This window comes from Triticum aestivum, chromosome 1B (assembly GCF_018294505.1).
Source record: "Triticum aestivum cultivar Chinese Spring chromosome 1B, IWGSC CS RefSeq v2.1, whole genome shotgun sequence".
In the NCBI taxonomy this organism is placed as follows: domain Eukaryota; kingdom Viridiplantae; phylum Streptophyta; class Magnoliopsida; order Poales; family Poaceae; genus Triticum; species Triticum aestivum.
Window position 1 is genome coordinate 427,243,083 of NC_057795.1, and position 25,878 is coordinate 427,268,960.

The window sequence follows — 25,878 nt, forward strand, 5'->3', positions numbered from 1 at the left end:
CGGGCGACCGCCAAGATCCTCCATGGCTCCTTTCGAGCCATTCAAGAACAAAGTATTCAAGCCAAGGAGACAAGGCCCCGGCAAGAGGAGCTTGCCGGGAAGGCCAACCAAGGCATCTCAAGGAAATTGCCGCGACACGCCACGCGCCCCGGCAAGGCCTGGTGAGCGACAAGCTTTCGGGCGCGACAAGACAACGACCACGGCAAGACGCTTGCCGCGGCAAGTAACCACCCTGTACCTGCGCTCCAGCACATCCACCAACGTGTCGCCCTGGGGCCTTCCCAGGCGCGCGTGGCAAGAGGCTGTGCAGCCCGCGGTGCGAGGTGGCAAGCGGCGTTGACAAGATTACCGTCGTGGCGAACGGTGGCGTCCCTGACGGTCCTTTCCTGCACTGTTTGGGCGACACAAACGGGCATTTAATGCCTTTGTCCCCCGCCGTCAGGGTTAGGTAGGATACACTGTACAGGTAGTTGTACCAACCGCTACTCCTTTTCCATTTTTACCCTTGTCTAGGTTGCCACCTGTCGGTGACCCCTTTAGCATATAAAAGGAGGCCCATGCGCAACTTAGAGGGGGGTTTCGACTCATTTCGAAGCCAAAGAAACACTCATGCTCGGTCTCGTTAGCTGCTAGAGTGCACTGTAGCACTCAGCGCTCCCGAGCAAGAACTCAATACACTAAAACATGCAGCAGTAGGAGTGTTATCTCTCCGAAGAGCTCCGAAGCTGGGTAAAGTGCTCGTGTGCTTCGCCTCGATCCGCTCTTCGTGTGATCTCCGCCCCCCGCCGAACCGAAAGGGGCTCGGTCCGCTGGTCCCATAGGTGTTCGTGGATCTATTTCGAAGCCAGAGAAACACTCACGCTCGGTCTCGTTAGCTGCTAGAGTGCACTGTAGCACTCAGCGCTCCCGAGCAAGAACTCAATACACTAAAACATGCAGCAGTAGGAGTGTTATCTCTCCGGAGAGCTCCGAAGCTGGGTAAACTGCTCGTGTGCTTCGCCTCGATCCGCTCTTCGTGCGATCTCCGCCCCCCGCCGAACCGAAAGGGGCTCGGTCCGTCGGTCCCATAGGTGTTCGTGGATCAGCTTCCCCGACAACTCCCAACAAGCGCTATCGTTTAACGCCCCTAGCTAGGCATAAAAGCGAGAATAGATCTAAGTATTGCCATCTTTGGTATTCAATTCATAGGTGGCTCTCATAATACTTTCATAAGGTAATTTGATTTTCTTCCTAGGAAAGTGTTCTATGCCTTTCCTTAATGGAAATTGGGATCTTATATTTCCTTCTTTCATATCAATAATTGCACCAATCGTTCTAAGGAAAGGTCTACCAAGAATAATGGGACATGAAGGATTGCAATCTATATCAAGAACAATAAAATCTACGGGCACATAATTCCTATTTGCAACAATAAGAACATCATTAATCCTTCCCATAGGTTTCTTAATGGTAGAATCCGCAAGGTGCAAGTTTAAAGAGCAATCATCAAATTCACGGAAACCTAACACATCACACAAAGTTTTTGGAATCGTGGAAACACTAGCACCCAAATCACACAAAGCATAGCATTCATGCTCTTTAATTTTAATTTTAATAGTAGGTTCCCACTCATCATAAAGTTTTCTAAGGATAGAAACTTCTAATTCAAGTTTTTCTTGATAAGATTGCATTAAAGCATCAACGATATGTTTAGTAAAAGCTTTATTTTGACTATAAGCATGAGGAGAATTTAACACGGATTGCAACAAGGAAATACAATCTATTAAACAACAATTATCATAATTAAATTCCTTGAAATCCAAAATAGTGGGTCCATTGCTATGTAAAGCTTTGACCCCTTCAATCTCTCTTTTACCATTTTTTGCATCAAGATCTAAAAACTCTGAATCATTGGAATGCCTCTTAACTAAAGTTGACTCATCTCTAGTCCTATCATTACCAAGATTCATATTGAAAAACAAATATTTAATAGGAGACACATCAATTACTTTCAGATCTTCATCCTTATTATCATGAAAACTAGAAGAACATGCTTTCACAAAGCAATCCTTTTTAGCACGCATCCTAGCGGTTCTTTCTTTGCACTCATCAATGGAAATTCTCATAGCTTTGAGGGACTAATTGATATCATGCTTAGGTGGAATAGGTCTAAGTTTCAAAGAATCAACATCAAGAGAAATTCTATCCACGTTCCTAGGCAACTCATCAATCTTAGGCAATTTTTCTTCAAGCAAAGCATTGAAATTCTTTTGAGAAATCATAAACTCTTTAACACTAATATCAAAATCAGAGGGAAACTTATTAAAATTTCCATAAGAGTGGTTGTAGGAATTACCATAATTATTAGAGGAATTACTAGGGAACGACCTAGGATTAAAGTTTCCTCTATAAGCGTTGTTACCAAAATTGTTCCTACCAACAAAATTCACATCCATAGATTCATTATGATTCTCAATTAAAGTGGATAAAGGCATATCATTAGGATCGGAGGAAACACTCTTATTAGCAAACAATTTCATAAGTTCATCCATCTTTCCACTCAAAACATTAATCTCTTCTATCGCATGAACCTTTTTACTAGTAGATCTTTTGGTGTGCCATTGAGAATAATTAATCATAATATTATCTAGGAGTTTAGTAGCTTCTCCTAAAGTGATTTCCATAAAAGTGCCTCCTGCAGCCGAATCTAAAAGATTTCTAAAAGCAAAATTCAACCCGGCTAAATTTTTTGTATGATCATCCATAAATTCAAACCATGTGTAGGGCAATTACGTATCATTAATTTCATTCTCTCCCAAGCTTGTGCAACATGTTCATGATCAAGTTGCTTAAAATTCATAATATCGTTTCTAAGGGAGATGATCTTAGCAGGAGGAAAATACTTAGAGATAAAAGCATCTTTGCACTTATTCCACGAATCAATACTATTTTTAGGCAAAGACGAAAACCAAGTTTTAGCATAATCTCTAAGTGAAAACGGAAATAGCTTCAATTTAACAATATCATTATCCACATCTTTCTTCTTTTGCATATCGCACAAATCAACAAAGTTGTTTAGATGTGTAGCGGCATCTCACTAGGAAGGCCAGAGAATTGATCTTTCATGACAAGATTCAACAAAGCAACATTAATTTCGCAAGATACAGCATCGGTAATAGGAGCAATCAGAGTGCTAAGAAAATTATTGTTGTTGGTATTGGAAAAATCACACAATTTAGTATTATCTTGAGCCATCATGACAAACAATCCAACACAGAAGCACACAAGAGGCAAGCAAAAAAGAGGCGAATGGGAAAAAGAGGGCGAATAAAATGGCAAGGGTGAAGTGGGGGAGAGGAAACCGAGAGGCAAATGGCAAATAATGTAATGCGAGGGATAAGAGTTTATGATGGGTAGTTGGTATGTCTTGACTTGAGCGTAGACTCCCCGGCAACGGCGCCAAAAATCCTTCTTGCTACCTCTTGAGCATGCGTTTGTTTTCCCTTGAAGAGGAAAGGGTGATGCAGCAAAGTAGCGTAAGTATTTCCCTCAGTTTTTGAGAACCAAGATATCAATCCAGTAGGAGGTTACATTCAAATCCCTCGTACCTACACAAACAAATAAGAACCTTGCAACCAACGTGATAAAGGGGTTGTCAATCCCTTCACGTCCACTTGCAAAAATGAGATCTGATAGGGATAATAAGACAAATATTTTTGGTATTTTTATGATATAGATTGGAAAGTAAAGAGTGCAAAATAAAATAGATAGGAAACTTATATGATGGAAAATAGACCCGGGGGCCATAGGTTTCACCAGTGGCTTCTCTGGAGATAGCATAAGTATTACAGTGGGTGAACAAATTAATGTCGAGCAATTGATAGAAAAGTGCATAGTTATGAGAATATCTTGGCATGATCATGTATATAGGCATCACGTCCGCGACAAGTAGATCAAAACGATTTTGCATCTACTACTATTACTCCACACATCAACCGCTATCCAGCATGCATCTAGAGTATTAAGTTCATCAGAACAGAGTAACCCATTAGGCAAGATGACATGATGTAGAGGGATAAACTCAAGAAATATGATATAAACCCCATCTTTTTATCCTCGATGGCAACAATACAATAAGTGCCTTGCTGCCCCTGTTGTCACTAGGAAAGGACACCGCAAGATTGAACCCAAAGCTAAGCACTTCTCCCATTGTAGGAAAGATCAATCTAGTAGGCCAAACCAAACTGATAATTCAAAGAGACTTGCAAAGATAACAAATCATACATAAAAGAATTCATAGGAGATTCAAATATTGTTCATAGATAATCTTGATCATAAACCCACAATTCATCGGATCTCGACAAACACACCGCAAAAAGTATTACATCGAATAGATCTCCAAGAAGATCGAGGAGAACTTTGTATTGAGAGAGAGAACAGGCCATCTAGCTAATAACTATGGACACGAAGGTCTGAGGTAAACTACTCACACTTCATTGGAGAGGCTATGGTGTTGATGTAGAAGCCCTCTGTGATCGATTCCCCCTCCGGCGGAGCGCCGGAAAAGGCCCCAAGATGGGATCTCATGGGTACAGAAGGTTGCGGCGGTGGAAATAGGGTTCGTGGTGCTCTCGGATGTTTTCAGGGTATATGAGTATATATAGACGAAAGAAGTTGGTCAGGGGAGCCACGAGGGGCCCACGAGGGTGGGGGCGCGCCTATCCCCCTAGGCGCGCCCCCTGCCTCGTGGCCGCCTTGTTGCTTCCTTGACGTCCACTCCAAGTCTCCTGGATTGCGTTTGTTCCAAAAACGACTCTCCCGAAGGTTTCATTCCGTTTGTACTCCGTTTGATATTCCTTTTCTGCGAAACACTGAAATAGGCAAAAAACAGCAATTTGGACTGGACCTCCGGTTAATAGGTTAGTCCCAAAAAATAATATGAAAGTGTATAATAAAGCCCATTAAACATCCAAAACAGATAATATAATAGCATGGAACAATAAAAAATTATAGATACGTTGGAGACGTATCAAGATTATATTCGCCAGGTTCTTTGTTGTCAGAACAAGGGTGCTGAAGGTATTGAGGTTTGCCCCACATTTATTTCACAAAAATGAATGGTTTGTTGATTAGCGCCGGCGCCTGCGACAGAATGGAATAGGCTCCAAAAATGTTGAATTTCATTTTGGAACTTCAGATGACAGAGTAATCGGAAGTCATCATGTCAACATGACTTATCAGTGGTTGACCCCTTTGCAAAAGTTGTGAGGCTTCGAAACCAGACTTAGAAGTGGTAATATTAGTTTGAACCTCTCTGATATCAATGTTCAGTGGATCAGCGCGAGCGTTTGCAGCTGATGAGCTGAATTTCATTTCTAATATCAGTTTGAACCTTGTAATATTCGAATTTGAGTTGTATAACTTTGGAATTTGAACCTTGTAATATTTTGAGCTTCTGTGGTGCAATCTTTGAAATGGCATCGTATGAGATTCGTATATTGGTAGCACTATTTTGACCTTAATATGCAATGGTCTTAGATTTGATTTTATTAACCATTCTAGAATCTGTTTACCTTGTCGATCTCACAGCACACGATCTGTATAGCTAACTCGACTGCGATGTTTGACATTATTGCACACAGTTGGTTTCTTCCATCGTGTGCCCTATAGAGCGCAAAATTAATTATCGCACTCGAGTGTCCTCATCACCCTTCTGTGTAACTTTGACCTCATCACCCACGGGTAAACTTATGACCAAAGTCATTCCACACACTTCGTTTTTACAAAGCTTTTTGCCAATAAACGCCCATGATGTGTCCCTCTTCTAGCCGACGTGTGGCAAACCAAGCTGGGCGGGAAACTAGCACGGGAACAGGCTCACTGACGATACATTTGGTGCCTCTTCGAGCCCACGCGTGGTGAAACTGCGGTGTGGTGTTGTCAAGCATGCACTGGAATCCTCCGCTATGAACGTCGTGACAAGACATGGCGATTACAGGCCGGCTGGCCCCTATTTGTTACAGCGGCCATTTAAGCCTCTTGTGCCTCTTCAACCTTTCGATTGTGCCCCACCATTGTAAGAAGCACACCCACCACGACAAGTTCTTAGAGGGTATCTTGCGCGGCTCCAATAGCGCTCCGAGCGGCTGCCGACGACTGATATGTCTCCAACATGTCTACTTTTCCAAACACTTTTTCCCTTATTTTAGAATGTAATTTGCATGATTTGAATGAAACTAACCCGGACTGACGCTGTTTTCAGCAGAACTGCCATGGTATTGTTTATTGTGCAAAAATAAAAATCTCGGAATGACCTGAAAATCCACGGAGGTAACTTTTGGAAAATATAAAAAATAATGGCGAAAGAATCAAGGCCAGGGGGCCCACACCCTGTCCACAAGGGTGGGGGCGCGCCCCCTCCCCCTGGGCACGCCCCACTGTGTTGTAGGCCCCCTGATGCTCCACCGACCTCAACTTCAACTCTATATATTCCGTTTCACGGAGAAAAAAATCAGAGAGAAAGTTTCATCACGTTTTACGATACGGAGCCGCCGCCAAGCCCTATTCTCTCTCGGGAGGGCTGATCTGGAGTCTGTTCGGGGCTCCGGAGAGGGGGATTCATCGTCGTCATCATCATCAACCATCCTCCATCACCAATTTCATGATGCTCACCGCCGTGCGTGAGTAATTCCATCGTAGGCTTGCTGGACGGTGATGGGTTGGATGAGATTTACCATGTAATTAAGTTAGTTTTGTTAGGGTTTGATCCCTAGTATCCACTATGTTCTGAGATTGATGTAGCTATGACTTTGCTATGCTTAATGCTTGTCACTAGGGCCCGAGTGCCATGATTTCAGATCTGAACCTATTATGCTTTCATGAATATATGTGAGTTCTTGATCCTATCTTGCAAGTCTATAGTCACCTATTATGTGTTATGATCCGACAACCCCGAAGTGACAATAATCGGGATACTTCTCTGTGATGACCGTAGTTTGAGGAGTTCATGTATTCACTAAGTGCTAATGCTTTGGTCCGGTTCTCTATTAAAAGGAGGCCTTAATATCCCTTAGTTTCCACTAGGACCCCGCTGCCATGGGAGGGTAGGACAAAAGATGTCATGCAAGTTCTTTTCCATAAGCACGTATGACTATATTTGGAATACATGCCTACATTACATTGATGAACTGGAGCTAGTTCTGTGTCACCCTATGTTATAACTATTACATGAGGAATCGCATCCGACATAATTTTCCATCACTGATACAATGCCTACGAGCTTTTCACATATTGTGCTCTGCTTATTTACTTTTCCGTTGCTACTGTTACAATCACTACAAAACTGCTATCTTTACTTTTGCCACTGTTACCATTACTATCATACTACTTTGCTACTAAATACTTTGCTGTAGATACTAAGTTATCCAGGTGTGGTTGAATTGACAAGTCAACTGCTAATACTTGAGAATATTCTTTTGCTCCCCTTGTGTCGAATTAATAAATTTGGGTTGAATACTCTACTCGAAAGTTGTTGTGATCCCCTTTACTTGTGGGTTATCAAGACTAATTTATGGCGCCGTTGTCGGGGATCATAGCTCTATTCTTTGAGTCACTTGGGATTTATATCTGCTGATCACTATGCAGAACTTGAAAGACGCAAGAACTAAGATTTTTCCCTCAACTATGAGGGGAGGTAAGGAATTGCCATCTAGCTCTGCACTAGATTCTCCTTCTATTTTGAGTAAGCTTGCAACACCTAAACCTGCTACTGCTATGAATTCTTATATGTCACATGTTATTGATGATGCCACTTCTGCTATGCATGGTACTTATGATGAAACTACTTCTGTGCTTGATACTACTTTGCCATTAGGTGAATTTCTACATGAACAACTTGCTAGGGTTAGAGAGATTGAAATTATTGAAGATGAAATTATTGATGATAGTGATGATGAAGGTTCTCCCCCTAAGTATGAATTGCCTGTTGTTCCTGAGGGTTATGTTATGGATGAAGAAACTGCTAGAGATCTTTTTGCTTGCAATGATAGATCCGATCTTAAGAAATTAGTAGCTAAACTTAAACAGAAAACTCTGAATGCTAGAACGAAATATGACCCTGCTTTTGCTACTTCACCTATCTTCGTTACTGATAAGGATTATGAATTCTTTGTTGATCCTGAGATAATTACTTTGGTTGAATCTGATCCTTTTTATGGCAATGAATCTGAACTGTTGTGGCACATCTTACCAAGTTAAATGATATAGCCACCCTGTTTACTAATGATGAGAACTCTCGCTATTATTATATCCTTAAGATATTTCCGTTCTCATTAAAGGGTGATGCAAAAACTTGGTTTAATTCTCTTGATCCTGGTTGTGTGCGTAGTCCCCAGGATATGATTTATTACTTCTCTGCTAAATATTTCCCTGCTCATAAGAAACAAGCTGCCTTGCGGGAAATATATAATTTTGTGCAAATTGAAGAAGTGAGTCTCCCACAAGCTTGGGGGAGGCTTCTCGGATTACTTAATGCTTTGCCTGATCATCCTCTTAAGAAAAATGAAATACTTGATATCTTTTATAATGGACTAACCGATGCTTCCAAGGACTACTCTGATAGTTGTGCTAGTTGTGTTTTCAGGGAAAGAACAATCCACCAAGCTGAATTGCTATTGAATAATATGTTGACTAATGAAAATAATTGGACTCTTCCTAAGCCAATTCCTGAGGCAATTCCTGAGCCAATTGAGCCAACTCCTGAGCCTATTCTTAAACCAACTCCGAAGAAGAGGGGTGTTTTATTTCTCAGTCCTGAAGATATGAAAGAGGAAAAGAAATCAATGAAAGAAAAAGGTATTAAAGCTGAAGATGTTAAGAATTTAACTCCTATTGAAGAAATACATGGTCTTAATATACCGCATGTTGAAGAAACACGTTGTCTTGATAACCCGACACAGGTAGTAAAGGTAAATTCTCTCTATAGATATGATAAGGTTGAGATCCCGTCTACTAAATTTCATAGCCAATGCTTAGATGAATTTGATGACTTTATGGCTAGACAAGAAAGTTTTAATGCTTATGTTGGTAGAGAATTAAAGAGTAATGCGTTCATGATAGGACGCTTGAGTGATTATATGGCTAGAGTTAAAGGTGAACTTAAACTCATTAGCAAATATTATTTTTATGGTTACCACTCAAGCTAAGCAAGCACTTAAAGCTCAAAGTGATTTGCTTGATGATTTAAATAATAAACATGACTTTTCTGTTAGAGTGGCTACTAGAACAGGTAGAATGACTCAGGAACCTTTGTATCCTAAAGGCCACCCTAAGAGAATCGAGCAAGATTCTCAGAGAAATAATTTAGAGGCACCTAGCTCTTCTAAAAAGAAGAAAAGGAAAAATGATAGGACTTTGCATGCTAGTGAACCTGTTATAGACTCACCTGAGAATCCCAACGATATTTCTATTTCTGATGCTGAAACACAATCACGTGATAAACATGAACCTAGTGATAATGTTAATGATAATGTTCATGTTGATGCTCAACCTAGCCATAACAATGATGTAGAGGTTGAACATACTATTGATCTTGATAACCCACAATCAAAGAATCAACATTATGATAAGAGAGACTTTGTTGCTAGGAAACCCATGCCCTTTCCTACTAAACCATCCAAGATAAAGGATAATGAGGATTTTGAGCGCTTTGCTGAAATGATTAGACCTATCTTCTTACGTATGCGCTTAACTGATATGGTTAAAGTAGACCCTTATGCTAAATATTTGAAGGATATCATTACAAATAAAAGAAAGATAGCGGAAGCTGAAATTTCCACCATGCTTGCTAATTACACTTTTAAGGGTGGAATACCAAAGAAACTTGCAGATCCAGGGGTACCAACTATACCATGCTCCATTAAAAGAAATTCTGTTAAAACTGCTTTATGTGATCTTGGAGCCGGTGTTAGTGTTATGCCTCTCTCTTTATATCTTAGACTTGAATTGAATAAGTTGACACCTACTGAAATATCTTTGCAAATGGCTAATAAATCAACTGCTATACCTGTCGGTATTTGTGAGGATGTGCCTATTGTGGTTGCAAATGTCACCATCTTAACGGACTTTGTTATTCTTGATATTCCCGAGGATGATAGTATGTCGATTATCCTTGGTAGACCCTTTTTGAATACTGCAGGGGCTGTTATTGATTGCAACAGAGGCAATGTCACTTTTCATGTTAATGGTAATGAGCATACGGTACACTTTCCGAGGAAACAACCTGAAGTTCATAGCATAAATTCTATTGGAAAAGTTCCAACTATCATTATTGGAGGTTTTGAATTTCCTCTTCCTACTGTCTAGAAAAAGTATGATATTCTTATTGTTGGGGATGTTCATATCCCCGTTGAGGTAACCTAGTGTTATTCGAAATTTCTCCAATTCCATGTTATCCGGAATGAGTTTGTTAACAAAACTTGATCAACCTTGTTATTGGATTCCTTTTGATGATGATGAGATGGATGAAACTAGAAGGCACAACCTTCTGTACCCTCTTTTTACTTTCCGTTATTTAGAATAAATAAAGCAAAAACAATATTATCTGTCTGTTCTCTGAATTATCCGTGCAATAAAAAAATATCTCGAAAATAAAAGTGCCCGAAATGCCCTGCAAATTTAGTATGATTTTTATGGAATATTTGAGGATTTTAGGCATTGAGAACACTGCAGGGGGGGGGCAAGCACCTGGCCATGAGGGTGGAGGGCGCGCCCACACCCCCTGGGCGCGCCCCCCTGTCTCGTGGGCCCATGGTGGCCCCCTCCACTTATTACTGCACCCACACACTTTATCTTCCTCCCAAAAAAATCCCCATCCAGCTCAAGCACGAGTTCTAGCTCATTTTGCTGCGATTTTCGATCTCCTTGCTCAAAGCTCCATTCACAAAACTGCTTTGGGAGATTGTTGCTTGGTATGTGACTCCTCCAATGGTCCAATTAGTTTTTGTTCTAGTGCTTTATTCATTGCAAATTTTTGCTGCATAGGTGACCCTGTTCTTGAGCTTGCATGTCAAATTTGTGAGGTCCCAAGTAATTCTAATGCATGATAAAGGCTCTAGGCATTTGTGAGAGTAGTTGCTATTAGTTTTATTGAGTTTGATTCACTTTTATTTTGAAGTTACTAAAAATTTCAGAAATTTTTCAGAGGAAGAAATATGTCTAGGAGAATGTACCAAGGTGGTTCCTCAACAAAGAGAGGACCTAGGCGTGCTATGCATGAGCAAGACGATGAACCACCAACGGAAGCAGAAGTGTGGGCTTGTGAATGGCCGTCAGAGGATTTTATGGTCAATGCAGGCATCAAGGATGAATTGGACGCATATGTGCGTAATGCCGATCTTGAGGACTTCATACAAGATAAGTGTCCTCAGTACTACCAATTGACTGATTCATTCGTGAGAAGGTTTAATTTACATCTTCGCGTAATTCTTAGAATGTCATGTTTGATATTTATGATGAATCTTATACCATGGACCTAGAAGATTTTACTACTACTTGCAAACTCCCGCAGTGGGGCAATGTTCATGAACCCCACAAATCTGAATATAAAGACTTTCTCGCTAGTATCACTGTGGGAGAATCTAGGGACATAGCACAAGCTACCATAGGGAGCATTCATTTTCCTGCTATACACTATTTTGCTCTCTTCATTGGTAGATGCATTAACGGTAAAGATGAAGCATGTCACATGTGTGTCCCTGATCTTTGTGTCCTCAAGTGTGTTGTATTGGGTAATAAAGATTACAGCTTGGGGGCAATAGTTGCACGTAGGTTGCATAATAATGGTATATCTGGAGATTTATTTGGAGGAATTTATGCGACCCGTGTTGCTAATTATCTTGGTATATCTCCACGTGAGGGAGATATGGAGTTGTGTGCTGCTTATTTAGATTTTGACGCTATGGTCAGGCACCATTTTCTTGTGAGGAATGAACAATTCCTCCAGTATCGACTAATCTTTGACAGACGTCGCCATGTTACTCTCCCTGCTCCTTCCCTTTTTGATTACCAGACAAAATTAAGATATGTTGTCACCAGGGAGGAGGCCGCCAAACACGAGAGGAGAGCGGAGGCAGCTCGCCAACATGCCGCAGCCCAGGAGGCATTGGCTGCTGCATCTCTGTACGACCCTAGTTATAACTTTGGATATCAGCCAGGCTATCCATGGCCATAAACCAACTTAGGCCAAAAGCCTAAGCTTGGGGGAGTACGTATTTCTCACCGACGTTACATTCATGTTCACACACTATTCTAGTTGTCGGTGCTCATACTCTTTCATTGTATTATCCATGCTAGTTTAATTTGTTTTTCTAGCTTTCTTCTTGTGTGTTTGATAAACCTTAAGAAAAACCAAAAAAAATAGTTAGTTTAACTTCCATGCTTGTAGTAGTAATTTAAATGAAAACCCAAAAAGATTTCTTGTTCTTCTTTTGCTTGTTGGGAGCTTTCCCGTGTAAATAGTTTTATTTCTCTTCTTTCCTTTGGGGGTCGAGAGGAGAAAACCTTAATGAAAATGTTTAGTGGCTCTCATATGCATGATTGTTGATTTAACTTAGAGCCCATATTACTTTGTCTTCTCTCTTGAATTGAATGCTAGCAGATTCCAGCTTAGTCCAATGCACGTGCACTATTATTATTATACACACCGTTTGGTCGTGCAAGTGAAAGGCAATAATGACGATATATGATGGACTGATTGAGATGAGAAAAGCTGGTATGAACTCGACCTCTCTTGTTTTTGTAAATATGATGTGTTCATTGTTCCTGATTCAGCCTATTATGGATAAACATGTTTGCAATGACATTTAGAGATTATAGTTGCTTATGCCATGCTTAATTAGCTGTGAGTTTATAATGGTTTACCTTGCGTGCCAACATGCTATTAAAATGGTTATGATGTGGTATGATGGGATGGTATCCTCCTTTGAATGAATTGAGTGACTCGACTTGGCACATGTTCACGCATGTAGTTGAAAACAAATCAACATAGCCTTCACGATATTTATGTTCGTGGTGGATTATATCCTACTCATGCTTGCACTTGGTGTAGATTAATTTTAATGCCTGTTCATGACTGTTGTCGCTCTCTCAGTTGGTCGCTTCCCAGTCTTTTGCTAGCCTTCACCTGTACTAAGCGGGAATACTGCTTGTGCATCCAAACTCCATAAACCCCAAAGTTATTCCATATGAGTCCACCATACCTTCCTATATGCGGTATTTACCTGCTGTTCCAAGTAAATTTGTATGTGCCAAACTCCAAACCTTCAAATGAATTTCTGTTTTGTATGCTCGAGCAGCTCATGTTTCAACTAGGGTTGTCTGTATCTTCCATGCTAGGTGGGTTATTCTCAAGGGAAGTGGACTCCGCTCGTCATTCACGAGAAAATGGCTGGTAACCGGGATGCCCAGTCCCATGATCAAAAAGATCAAAGCAAATCAAAATAATTAAAACAAAACTCCCCGAGGACTGTTGTTTGTATGGACGGTACCCCGTTGTTTCAGATGGCCGTGGAGTGGGCATGTTGGTGGTGGGGGAGTATAAAGTTTTACCGTTCTGTTTGGGAACCGCCTATAATGTATGTAGCATGGAAGATATCGCCATCTCATAGTTGTTGCGTTGACAGTGAAAGTATGCCGCTCAAAATGTTATTCATCTCTATTTTAAAATCGAGCTCTGGCACCTCTACAAATCCCTACTTCCCTCTGCGAAGGGCCAATCTATTTACTTTTATGTTGAGTCATCACCCTCTTATTAAAAAGCACCTGCTGGAGAGCACCGCTGCCATTTGCATGCATTACTATTAGTCTATATTGGGTATGACTTGACTGGATCTCTTTTACCATGAATTACAATGTTTAGTCAGTCCTTGATCTTTAAAGACGCTCTGCATTTATGTTTTAGGGTCTCAGAAAGGGCTACCGAGATACCATTTTGTCATATCATATCATGATTGTTTTGAGAAAGTGTTGCCATCCGAGTTTTATTGTTATTGCTCGCTAGCTGATTATGCTATTGACATGAGTAAATGTGAGACCTAAGTGTTATTGTGAATATGGTTAGTTCATAATCTTTGCTGAAAACTTGAATGTTGGCTTTACATATTTACAACAACAAGAGCAAACAGAGTTTGTAAAAGTTTTTCTTTATCACTTTCAGTTTATCAACTGAATTGCTTGAGAACAAGCAAAGGTTTAAGCTTGGGGGAGTTGATACGTGTCCAACGTATCTACTTTTCCAAATACTTTTGCCCTTGTTTTGGACTCTAATTTGCATGATTTGAATGAAACTAACCCGGACTGACGTTGTTTTCAGCAGAACTGCCATCGTGTTGTTTATTGTGCAGAAAACAAAAATTCTCGGAATGACCTGAAAATCCACGGAGATAACTTTTGGAAAATATAAAAAATACTGGCGAAAGAATCAAGGCCAGGGGGCCCACACCCTATCCACGAGGGTGGGGGGCGGGCCCCCTACCCCTGGGCGCGCCCCCTGTCTCGTGGGCCCCCTGATGCTCCACCGACCTCAACTCCATCTCTATATATTCCATTTCGCGGAGAAAAAAATCAGAGAGAAAGTTTCATCGCGTTTTACGATACGGAGCCGCCGCTAAGCCCTAATCTCTCTCGGGAGGGCTGATCTGGAGTTCGTTCGGGGCTCCAGAGAGGGGGATTCGTCGCCGTCGTCATCATCAACCATCCTCCATCACCAATTTCATGATGCTCACCGTTGTGCATGAGTAATTCCATCGTAGGCTTGCTGGACGGTGATGCGTTGGATGAGATTTACCATGTAATTAAGTTAGTTTTGTTAGGGTTTGATCCCTAGTATCCACTATGTTCTGAGATTGATGTTCCTATGACTTTGCTATGCTTAATGCTTGTCACTAGGGCCCGAGTGCCATGATTTCAGATCTGAACCTATTATGCTTTCATGAATATATGTGAGTTCTTGATCCTATCTTGTAAGTCTATAGTCACCTATTATGTGTTATGATCCGACAACCCCGAAGTGATAATAATCGGGATACTTCTCTATGATGACCGTAGTTTGAGGAGTTCATGTATTCACTAAGTGCTAATGCTTTGGTCCGGTTCTCTATTAAAAGGAGGCCTTAATATCCCTTAGTTTCCACTAGGACCCCGCTGCCACGGGAGGGTAGGACAAAAGATGTCATGCAAGTTCTTTTCCATAAGCACATATGACTATATTCGGAATACATGCCTACATTACATTGATGAACTGGAGCTAGTTCTGTGTCACCCTATGTTATAACTATTACATGAGGAATCGCATCCGGCATAATTTTCCATCACTGATACAATGCCTATGAGCTTTTCACATATTGTGCTCTGCTTATTTACTTTTCCATTGCTACTGTTACAATCACTACAAAACTGCTATCTTTACTTTTGCCACTATTACCATTACTATCATACTACTTTGCTACTAAATACTTTATTGTAGATACTAAGTTATCCAGGTGTGGTTGAATTGACAACTCAACTGCTAATACTTGAGAATATTCTTTTGCTCCCCTTGTGTCGAATCAATAAATTTGGGTTGAATACTCTACCCTCGAAAGCTGTTGCAATCCCCTATACTTGTGGGTTATCAATGACGAGCATCAGTTCACCATGCATGCCGTGGTGGACACCCACCGAAGGTTCATGGAGCTCTCGGTGGTGTACACCAACAACCCGGTCTGGGTGGAGCAGTCCATCCACATCATGGAGCTGTTGCTTGCCGAGGAGAAGTACAAGGTGGTCGGGTTCGACCTCGAGTACACTGACGCTCCTTTACTACTCCCTCTCCCTCTCCTTCCTTTCCCCTCTTCCTTCAAGGGGAATCGTACTAGGACTAGGAAGTCCTAGTAGGACTCCTCCTCTTGGGGCGCGCCATAGGGCCAGACGGCCTCCCCCTCCCTCCTTTATATACGGGGGCAGGGGCACCCTAGAACACACAAGTTTCTCTTAACCGTGTGCGGTGCCCCCCCCCACAGTTACACACCTTGATCATACCATTGTAGTGCTTAGGCGAAGCCCTGTGCCGGTAGCATCATCATCACGGTCTCCACAGTGTCGTGCTGACAGAACTCACCCTCGTCCTCAACTAGATCAAGAGCACGAGGGACGTCAACGAGCTAAACGTGTGCTGAACACGGAGGTGCCGTACGTTCAGTACTTGATCAGTTGGATCGCGAAGAAGTTCTACTACATCAACCGTGTTATTGAAACGCTTCCGCTTTCGGTCTACGAGGGTACATGGACACAATCTCCCCTCTTTTTGCTATGCATCACCTAGATAGATCTTGCGTGATCGTACGATGTTTTTGAAATTACTGCATTCCCTAACACCATCACCCTTGACCCCTCCCTGTAGCTCATCGACGCCAGAGCCGCCGCAGCGAGCACGGGCATGTCACGGCCAAGTGCATAGTGCGCCCGTGCCACTGTCCCCGTCCTCACTCGCACCATGTGCTCGTCCTCGAGCTTCCACAATGGCCGCATGAACCCTGACCTCTTCTCCACCTCCTCTGGTGCTCCTCGTCGCCGTGCGCCACTTCCAAAGCACTCCGGCAGAGCCGCGACCCCCATCCCCTCCGCCTATAAATAGATCTCGCCCCTGGCCTCTCCGAGCATCTCAACCTACCCATCCAACCTCCACGATGCAGTAGGTAAGACGCAGCCCGGCCGGGCAGCCCTCTGGCTGCCGTCCCCAACTCGAGCTCGCCAGCGATCCCCTCTGCTGCTCCCCACCTCTCCAGTACCCCTCGAGCCCCATCTGCTTCTCCGGCGACTCCTTGGAGGTCCTTTGGTGCTCGCTGACCCTGTTGGAGCCCCAAGAACTGACTAGCATCGTCGTCTTCTTCATCTTCGACGAAATCCGTCCGCAGTCGCCACTGGAGACGACGTTTCCGAGCAGCCCCGACCACCCTCGCCAAGCCACGGGGTACAGGCAGGTGCACCAGAGCCTCTTCTACCCATCCCTCCCTCTCAGAACAACCGTCGAGCCCTCCTCGCCAGAGAGAGCTCCAGCGAATCGTCGCCGTCCCCTATTTCCTCTCCTCCTCTCTCCTAAACTAATTGGCGGGGCCCACTGTCAGCCTCTCCACTCGCGCCCGAAGCAGTACGAGTGGAGGCGTATTCCTGGAATGCGCCATCGACGTCACTCCCCCAGTTTTATTTTTATTCAAACTTAATTCAAATTTTGACCAGCAACTTTGACCAGCTCTGGCTCCTAAACCATATATAAGTCCAAATGAGTTGATTCTTTTTGCATTGGTTTTGTCTTGGAATTCTCTAGTAGCACACCAAATTTGATATTTTTCTTTGTTGTCTAGATTTTTTGGTGAATTTCAAGTGGGTTTTGATATTTTCTTTTGCTCTTTCTACTTATTTTCAGAGGGAGATTCTTGCCTTGAGGAGAACCAGGAGGCGTGTGACCCTCCTCTGTGCTAGGGCAAGCCACCATAAATATTTGCATAGTGTCATTCCAATAACTATGATTTTTCCAACTTGAATATGATTTATTTCATGCATTAAATCATTTATATAATATTGCTTAAGTTATTGCATTTTTCATGTGTCGGTGTACTAGAGTAGGGGTACCCTAGTATCCCGAACTTGTGCACGGGCAGTTGCAGCACCCCGCGGCAAGGCTTGTCGGGCGACCGCCAAGATCCTCCGTGGCTCCTTTGGAGCCATTCAAGAACAAAGTATTCAAGCCAAGGAGACAAGGCCCCGGCAAGAGGAGCTTGCCGGGAAGGCCAACCAAGGCATCTCAAGGAACTTGCCGCGACGCGCCACGCGTCCCGGCAAGGCCCGGTGAGCGACAAGCTTCCGGGCGCGACAAGACAACGACCGCGGCAAGGCGCTTGCCGCGACAAGCTACCACCCTGTACCTGCGCTCCAGCACATCCACCAACGTGTCGCCCTGGGGCCTTTCCAGGCGCGCGTGGCGAGAGGCTGTGCAGCCAACGGTGTGCGGTGGCAAGCGACGCTGACAAGATTACTATCGTGGCAAACGGTGGCGTCCCTGACGGTCCTTTTCTGCACTGTTTGGGCGACACAGACGGGCATTTAATGCCTTTGTCCCCTGCTGTCAGGGTTAGGTAGGATACACTGTACAGGTAGTTGTACCAACCGCAACTCCTTTTCCATTTTTACCCTTGTCTACGTTGCCACCTATCGGTGACCCCATGAGCGTATAAAAGGAGGCCCACGTGCAACGTAGAGGAGGTTCGGGTCCGTTCGAAGCCAGAAAAACACTCACGCTCGGTCTCGTTAGCAGCTAGAGTGCACTGTAGCACTCAGCGCTCCCGAGCAAGAACTCAATACACTAAAGCATGCAGCAGTAGGAGTGTTATCTCTCCAGAGAGCTCCGAAGCTGGGTAAACTGCTCGTGTGCTTCGCCTCGATCCGCTCTTCGTGCGATCTCTGCCCCCCGCCGAACCAAAAGGGGCTCGGTCCGCCGGTCCCATAGGTGTTCGTGGATCAGCCTCCCCGACATCTTTGGCGCGCCAGGTAGGGGGCGTCGAGATTGTGCGAACCTGATCCGGCATTCACACGAGCTAGATCTTCGTTTTCTTCATCGACATGCCACCAAAGAAGAAGGCTTCGGGGGCAACTGTTCCGTCCACGTCGATCCCACCACCACCGGAGCAAACGGGTTGCGGGGTAGACGCCGGCGGAAGAACGGGCGTCGACGAGGGAGCTCATGGTGCTTCCATGTCCAAGGACAAGGCTGCGCAGACCTCGGCGTCCGTACACGCCCCGCGCCCATCTCAGGAGGCGCAGGACCGACAGCGTTATGGTATTCGCAGTACCATACGTTTGTTGGACCAAGATCAAGCTGGTGGATCTCGGGGTGCTCAAGACCAGCATGCATGCCAACATGCTAGCACGAGCGAGACACGGTCGCCTGGACGGGATACTACTCCTTCTAACATGGTTAGAAGTCCGAGCATATCCCGCTCCTTGCACCGTTCGCCACTTCCGCCCACCACTCGAGCAGAAGCTTTGGCGCGAGCTCAACTGCTCCTGGATTACCCTCCAACGACAGACAAGATCGACGAAAGGAGGGCCACCATTCAGAGTCTCATTGGCTTCGCCAACGGCGACACTCCGCGGCAGCCGAGTACATCGCTGCCGCGGCAGGACTGCCAGGTACGAGCCGATGGCGACAAAACTGATGGGGTGCAACCACCATACACTCTCCACCCCGAAGGCCAAGATCGCCGACTCGCCGGATCCACCTCGACAGCGACTCCACTGCATCGTCAGATCCACGAGCTCGTCGTGATCAGCGCCAAGTTCTTCACGAACAACAGCAAGAAGAAGCGGAAAGAGTAGCCCGGCAGTCAAGTATGTACCAGTTTGTCGACAACACACTGTACAGAAGAAGACTCAACGGTGTGAAATTGAAGTGTATTCACCGGGAAGACGGACAAAAGCTGTTGGCAGAGATACATGGAGGCATATGTGGTCACCACATTGGCGCAAGAGCACTTGCCGGCAAAGCATTCCGGCAAGGTTTCTTCTGGCGGACAGCCCTCCAGGATGCAACTGCACAAGTAACCAAGTGTGAAGCGTGCCAGTTCCATTCCAAGCAGATACACCAGCCAGCTCAAGCTCTCCAGACAATCCCTTTATCCTGGCCATTTTTGGTCTGGGGGCTCGACATCCTCGGCCCCTTTCCCCGAGCTGTTGGGGGCTTTGAGTACTTGTATGTTGAAATCGACAAGTTCACAAAGTGGCCGGAAGTGGAGACAGCAAGGAAGGTGACAGCACAGTCAGCAGTCAAGTTCTTCAGGTTGATTGTTTGCCGTTTCGGGATCCCTAACAGGATCATTACCGACAACGGCACGCAATTCACGAGCCGCACCTTCATGCAGTACGTCCAACATCTTGGCGCCAAGGTCTGTTTCGCTTCTGTTGCTCATCCGAGAAGCAACGGTCAAGCGGAGAGGACAAATGCTGAAGTGCTGCGCGGGCTCAAGACCAGGACTTTCGACAGGCTGCACAAGTGCGGAAAGAACTGGATTGAGGAGCTGCCGGTGTTCTCTGGTCGATCAGGACGACGCCAAATCGAGCCACTGGCCAGACACCTTTTGCTCTAGTCTATGGAGCAGAGGCAGTTCTCCCCACGGAACTCGTATATGGGTCACCTCGAGTGCTCGCTTATGATGAGCTTGAGCAAGAGCAGCTCTGACAAGATGACGCGCTGCTCCTTGAGGAGGACCGTCTTCAGGCTGCTGTACGAGCTGCTCGATACCAGCAAGCTTTGCGCTGCTACCATAGCCGCAAAGTTAATGCCAGAAGTTTCGAGGAAGGCGACCTTGTTCTTCGGCGCGTTCAGTCCGCCAAGAATTCCAACAAGTTGACGCCGAAGTGGGAAGGCCCTTACCGGGTGAAACAAGTCACTAGGCCTGGCGCTGTCCGCCTTGAGACCGAAGATGGCATTCCGGTGAGAAACTCCTAGAATATTGAGCATCTTCGTAAGTTTTACCCGTAGGGCGCGGTTGCCGAAACCCGTTCCGGCAACCACCTTTTGTACAAGTCTTGCCGATGTTGCATGTAATCCTTTGTACAAAGCCGGGCGCAGACCCCGTGCATAAGTAAAGATCATGGGCTCCGCACATCTTGTCAATTTCATGCTTTATACTATTTCTTGCATGCACTATCTGACACTTTGTGCAGCACCTACCTCCGGTAAGCAATAACGAGCCATAAGGCTCCATATCTTTATTTTCTCTTCTTTCTCTTTCTCAAAGAAAGGAACGTTCCCTCACCCACAAGTTTGCCGGGGGGAAAGGAGAAGATAATGGTGTGGACCAAGCGCAGCTCGAGGAAGTTTCGCCTTGCCGGGAAGCAAACGATAGAAAAGCTAAGTTGCCAAAGTTTGAGCAATCAGTTTTTAAATTTTGAAGTTATTTTCCTCGAACGGCCGTGCTTTGTATGGAAAACCTGTGCGCGGAGGAACCAAATCGTAGCTAGTTGCGCCCTTACTTTGTTTCGAGTCCGCTCAACAACTTAAGTGAGCTGAAACTAGTTGCGACAAGGTTTCTTGTCGGTAGTGGCACCACCAGCAGGCTGCTGACGTCCCGCACTCAGCGCTCGTGGCTCAAGGTGCCTGCGCCGACAAGTTCCCCTAAAAGCGTAGGGCAAAAACATACAAAGGAAGGGATCAAGTAAAGGAAATAACATAGCAATCTCTACCCAAAATAGAGTTATATTACAAGATAGCTTGTCGCAGCTCTAACAAATTGTTCTCATGACATGACCGACAGCGACAAGAAAAAGAGAAAACGGGCGGCCTCGGCAGCCGCGGCAGCGTCCTTTGCTTCCTTGAGAGCCTCGCCAATCGCCTGCTCGCGCGCGGCAAGCTCCTCCTCGTGGCTGTCAAGGTTGATCTTGCGCTGCGCCAACTCACCTTCCTGAGCAGCTAGCTTCTTGGCAGCAAGCCGCTGCTGCTCTTCAACCTCAGCCTTCCCGAGGAGGAAGGCTTTCCGCTCCTCGGCGAGTTGCTCCCGCTCCTCTGCTAGGGATCGGAGAGCTTCCTGCCTCAGACCCCGGAGTTCCTCCGCGCGCTTCTCAATATCCACTCCCGCCTTCGCGACAAGCGCCTCTTGGGATGCCAGCTTGGCTTGGCGGGCGCGGTAAAGAGACAGCAGCTTCCGCAGCAGCCGCTCCTCCTCAGGCTCATCGCTTCTGCTGCTTGGCGCGTCGACTAGCGTCAGCCCAGCGGAGGCGAGCACCTCTCCATCCAAAATCTCCCCTTCGACCGGCGCCCTGGAGCTCGACGCCCAGGGGAGCTTGATGAAGATGCCATCGCCGGCCTTCAGGTAGGCGCCGGGCTGGGGCTCTTCGGAGCCTGGTGCTGCAGCAGCGGCGGAGGGATCGGTGGTCGGCGTAGCGCCTGGCGCTCCTGCGGCCTCGGGGCCGTCAGTACGATCGCCGGACTCCTCGCCAGCTTCTGCGGCGGTAGCTTTGGCGGCCTCTTCACCGACAGCATCATCAGCGCCGGCCTCTTCTTCGGTAGCAGCCGCGTCGTTGTTGTTGCCGCGTGCGTTCTCCTCGCCGGCGGCCTCGGTTTCCATTGGATCCGTGGCAGATGGATCTGACGACCGAAGAGGGGAGAAAAGTACGGCAAATATTCAAGCAGAAAATCAGAAGAAGAAGAACCCAAGGGAAGTTTTCAAGCAAGAGGGTTACCTGCACTAGGATCCGCAGCCATGGTCTCCGCCACCTGGGGGTCGCTGGTGCTATCCCTTGCCGGAGAACTGTCCCTTGCCGGAGAATTCTCCCTTGCCGGAGAACGCTCCCTTGCCGGGGAATCCTCCCTTGGTGGCGTAGTCGAAGCAGATGGCATTTCGGGAGCGGCTTCCGGGCCCTCCTAGTGAGGCTGCTCTGCTCCTACACAAACCAACAATCAGATATCAGCAAAGAAAGAGCCACCATGCGTGCCTGACAGCAGGAAGTAAACTATGTACTTACGCTGGGGGTTGCGCTGGGGGCTGCTTTGGGGAAGAATTGCCGGGTCCGGCAAGGTGGTCTCAGGCGTGTCCCTTGTTGCCGCGGTAGGTTCATCCTCGATGACAATCACCGGGACCTTGGCTCTCTTCGCCGCTCTCTGGGCCAGAGTCCTGAAAAGGGATGAGTTCGGAGTAAAGCAAATCAGATACAAGACACACATCAAAAATTGAAGAATTACAAGTACAGCGAAGAATCTTACTCTTCTTCTTCCTTGTCGGAGCTAAGCGCGGAGAGATCGAAGTCCGGCTCGCCTCTGGTGCGACGAGGCGGAGGAGTAGGTTCCCTTGTCCGCTTGGCGGGGGCAGTAGCGGTGGACCGGGAAGACCCCGCTCCAGTTGCCGCAGCGGCGTGAGGTGCTCCCGCGGCAACAGTGCTTGCCGCGGTCGAGCGCGTCGCGCGGTGCTACGTCGCACGGTGCTGCGGTCTGCCGCCCCGCTATGTCCCCGACCTTGCGGAGACGCCTTCTTGCTGGAGCTGGGGGCTCCACTTGCGGCTAGCTGGCTGAAGGTGGGGAGGAGGAGGAGTCGATCTGCAACGGGTCATTCGCGCCCTCGGCGGGCTCGCTCGACTCGGATTCAGGCCCGACAAGTTCTTCCTCGCCGAAAAGCTCCTCTCGCTCGGCAAGGCTTGCCGCCTCTGCTGCCTCTGCCTCCTCCACGGTGAACCCGAACTCGCCCGCGGCAGGTGCTGCCGCCGCCTCTTCCAGCCTAGTGGCGATGCGCTGCATCTCCGCATCGGTGGTGTCTCGGGTGAGGCTCTTCTGTTCATCGGGGCGGACCGACACTTCTACCAAGCTGTCGAAGAACTCCTGCACGACGTCGTCTGTAGGCTCTTGCCAAGTTGGAACAATTCCATGCGAATCGCATAGCAGCATCATTGCACGGATGCGGTCGAGCGAGGAATTGTTGCACAATGGAACGACACTCCTCGGCAACATGAAGGGATGTTGAGGATCGCGCTTGAACAGCTCCAGAAGCATCGCGTCCAGCTCCAAGACAGTGAAGTTGAAGTTGAGGCCCGGGCGCAGCCTCATGATATCCGCCGAGTTCTGGAACTCCCAAGCGGGTCTCCTCCTCTCCTGAAGGGGGCGATGCGGCGGCGGAGAAAATCTGTGCCAACGGCGCCTACGGTGAGCCCGGCAAGCCTGAGGCGCAAGATCCAGGTGACGGCAATCTTCAGCCTGTCATCTTTCGGGGCCACGTTGCTCCAATCGTTGCCGCGTACTATTGGGGTTTGGCGCTGGGCGGTGAATGGCTGCGGGTTCTCCTCGACGATCCAGCACCAATCTGCTCTCCACTCCTCCCACTTGCTGCGGAGCTCTCCCTCCAGATAGGCTTCCTTCTTGCCGACTCTCGAGATCCAGGCGATTCCGCCGGCAAGGGGCTCCCCTCTCTCGACTCGGGGCATAAAGAAGTGGCGGAAAAGGGCTACATTGGGATGGACTCTGACAAAGTTTTCGCAGAGATGTGCGAAAACTGCCTTGGTCAGAATGGCGTTGGGGGTGAAATCAAGGAGGCGGAACCCGTAGGTGTTCATGATATCACAGAAGAATTCAGAGAAGGGCGGGCAGAGCCCGCAGTAGAAGAACAGCGCAAAGAATGGGTACACGTTCGGAGCCAGTCTCAAAGCGGCGGCTGAGAGTACCCTCGTGCGCGGATGCGCTCGCGTCTCCGTCGACCAGAAGAGGTAGTAGTACTCCCTCAGCTCCTTCGCGTCGAGCTGAGGGGGGAAGATGGCCCGCTCCTTTCGCAGCGCCATGAGCCGCTGCGCCTCGGCTGACTTCACGCCCTTCCCCTTGTTGGCTTTCGGAGCCATGGCGGAGGTGGCGGGGGAGATCGGCGGCGTCGGTGGCGCTGGTGGCGATGGGGGGCGGAGCGCTGCTCTCTTTCGACTTTGGGAAGAAGGGGGGAGCAGCGGAGATTTCCGAGAATGGAGTAACAACCGGCGAGGTGGGCGAACTGCCCCTGTTTCCCCTGCTTATAAAGAGGGAGGGGGCGGACATTTCGCCCTTCCGAATAAAGAAACCACCCACAATTTCTCCCACGACGCCGCATTCGATGCATGCCGTTGGGGGAAGGCGCGATGGATACGGAGTAAGATACGGCGTAACCCAGGCCGCGCGTGCCCGTGCCCTATTTTGGGCCTAGCCCAACAGGCGCTCAGCACCGTGTGTGGCCCAGGCCCGGGGGCTCCTGTCGGTGTACTAGAGTAGGGGTACCCTAGTATCCCGAACTTGTGCACGGGCAGTTGCAGCACCCCGCGGCAAGGCTTGCCGGGCGACCGCCAAGATCCTCCGTGGCTCCTTTGGAGCCATTCAAGAACAAAGTATTCAAGCCAAGGAGACAAGGCCCCGGCAAGAGGAGCTTGCCGGGAAGGCCAACCAAGGCATCTCAAGGAACTTGCCGTGACGCGCCACGCGTCCCGGCAAGGCCCGGTGAGCGACAAGCTTCCGGGCGCGACAAGACAACGACCGTGGCAAGGCGCTTGCCGCGACAAGCTACCACCCTATACCTGCGCTCCAGCACATCCACCAACGTGTCGCCCTGGGGCCTTTCCAGGCGCGCGTGGCAAGAGGCTGTGCAGCCAACGGTGTGCGGTGGCAAGCGACGCTGACAAGATTACTATCGTGGCGAACGGTGGCATCCCTGATGGTCCTTTTCTGCACTGTTTGGGCGACACAGACGGGCATTTAATGCCTTTGTCCCCTGCTGTCAGGGTTAGGTAGGATACACTGTACAGGTAGTTGTACCAACCGCAACTCCTTTTCCATTTTTACCCTTGTCTAAGTTGCCACCTGTCGGTGACCCCTTGAGCGTATAAAAGGAGGCCCACGTGCAACGTAGAGGAGGTTCGGGTCAGTTCGAAGCCAGAAAAACACTCACGCTCGGTCTCGTTAGCAGCTAGAGTGCACTGTAGCACTCAGCGCTCCCGAGCAAGAACTCAATACACTAAAGCATGCAGCAGTAGGAGTGTTATCTCTCCGGAGAGCTCCGAAGCTGGGTAAACTGCTCGTGTGCTTTGCCTCGATCCGCTCTTCGTGCGATCTCCGCCCCCTGCCGAACCGAAAGGGGCTCGGTCCGCCGGTCCCATAGGTGTTTGTGGATCAGCTTCCCCGACATTATGCTAGAATTGTTTAACTTGCTGTGGTACTTGAGTGCATGGACTAGTTTAGTGAAGTAGAGTTACTTTGGTAACACGACTATGTTTGATTATGATCGGTATAATTTTCATATGATGGGCTATATCCATATTCTCACTTTGCTAAAGTCATAACTAAATATGATGAGGTTTAACTAGTGCTTTAATATA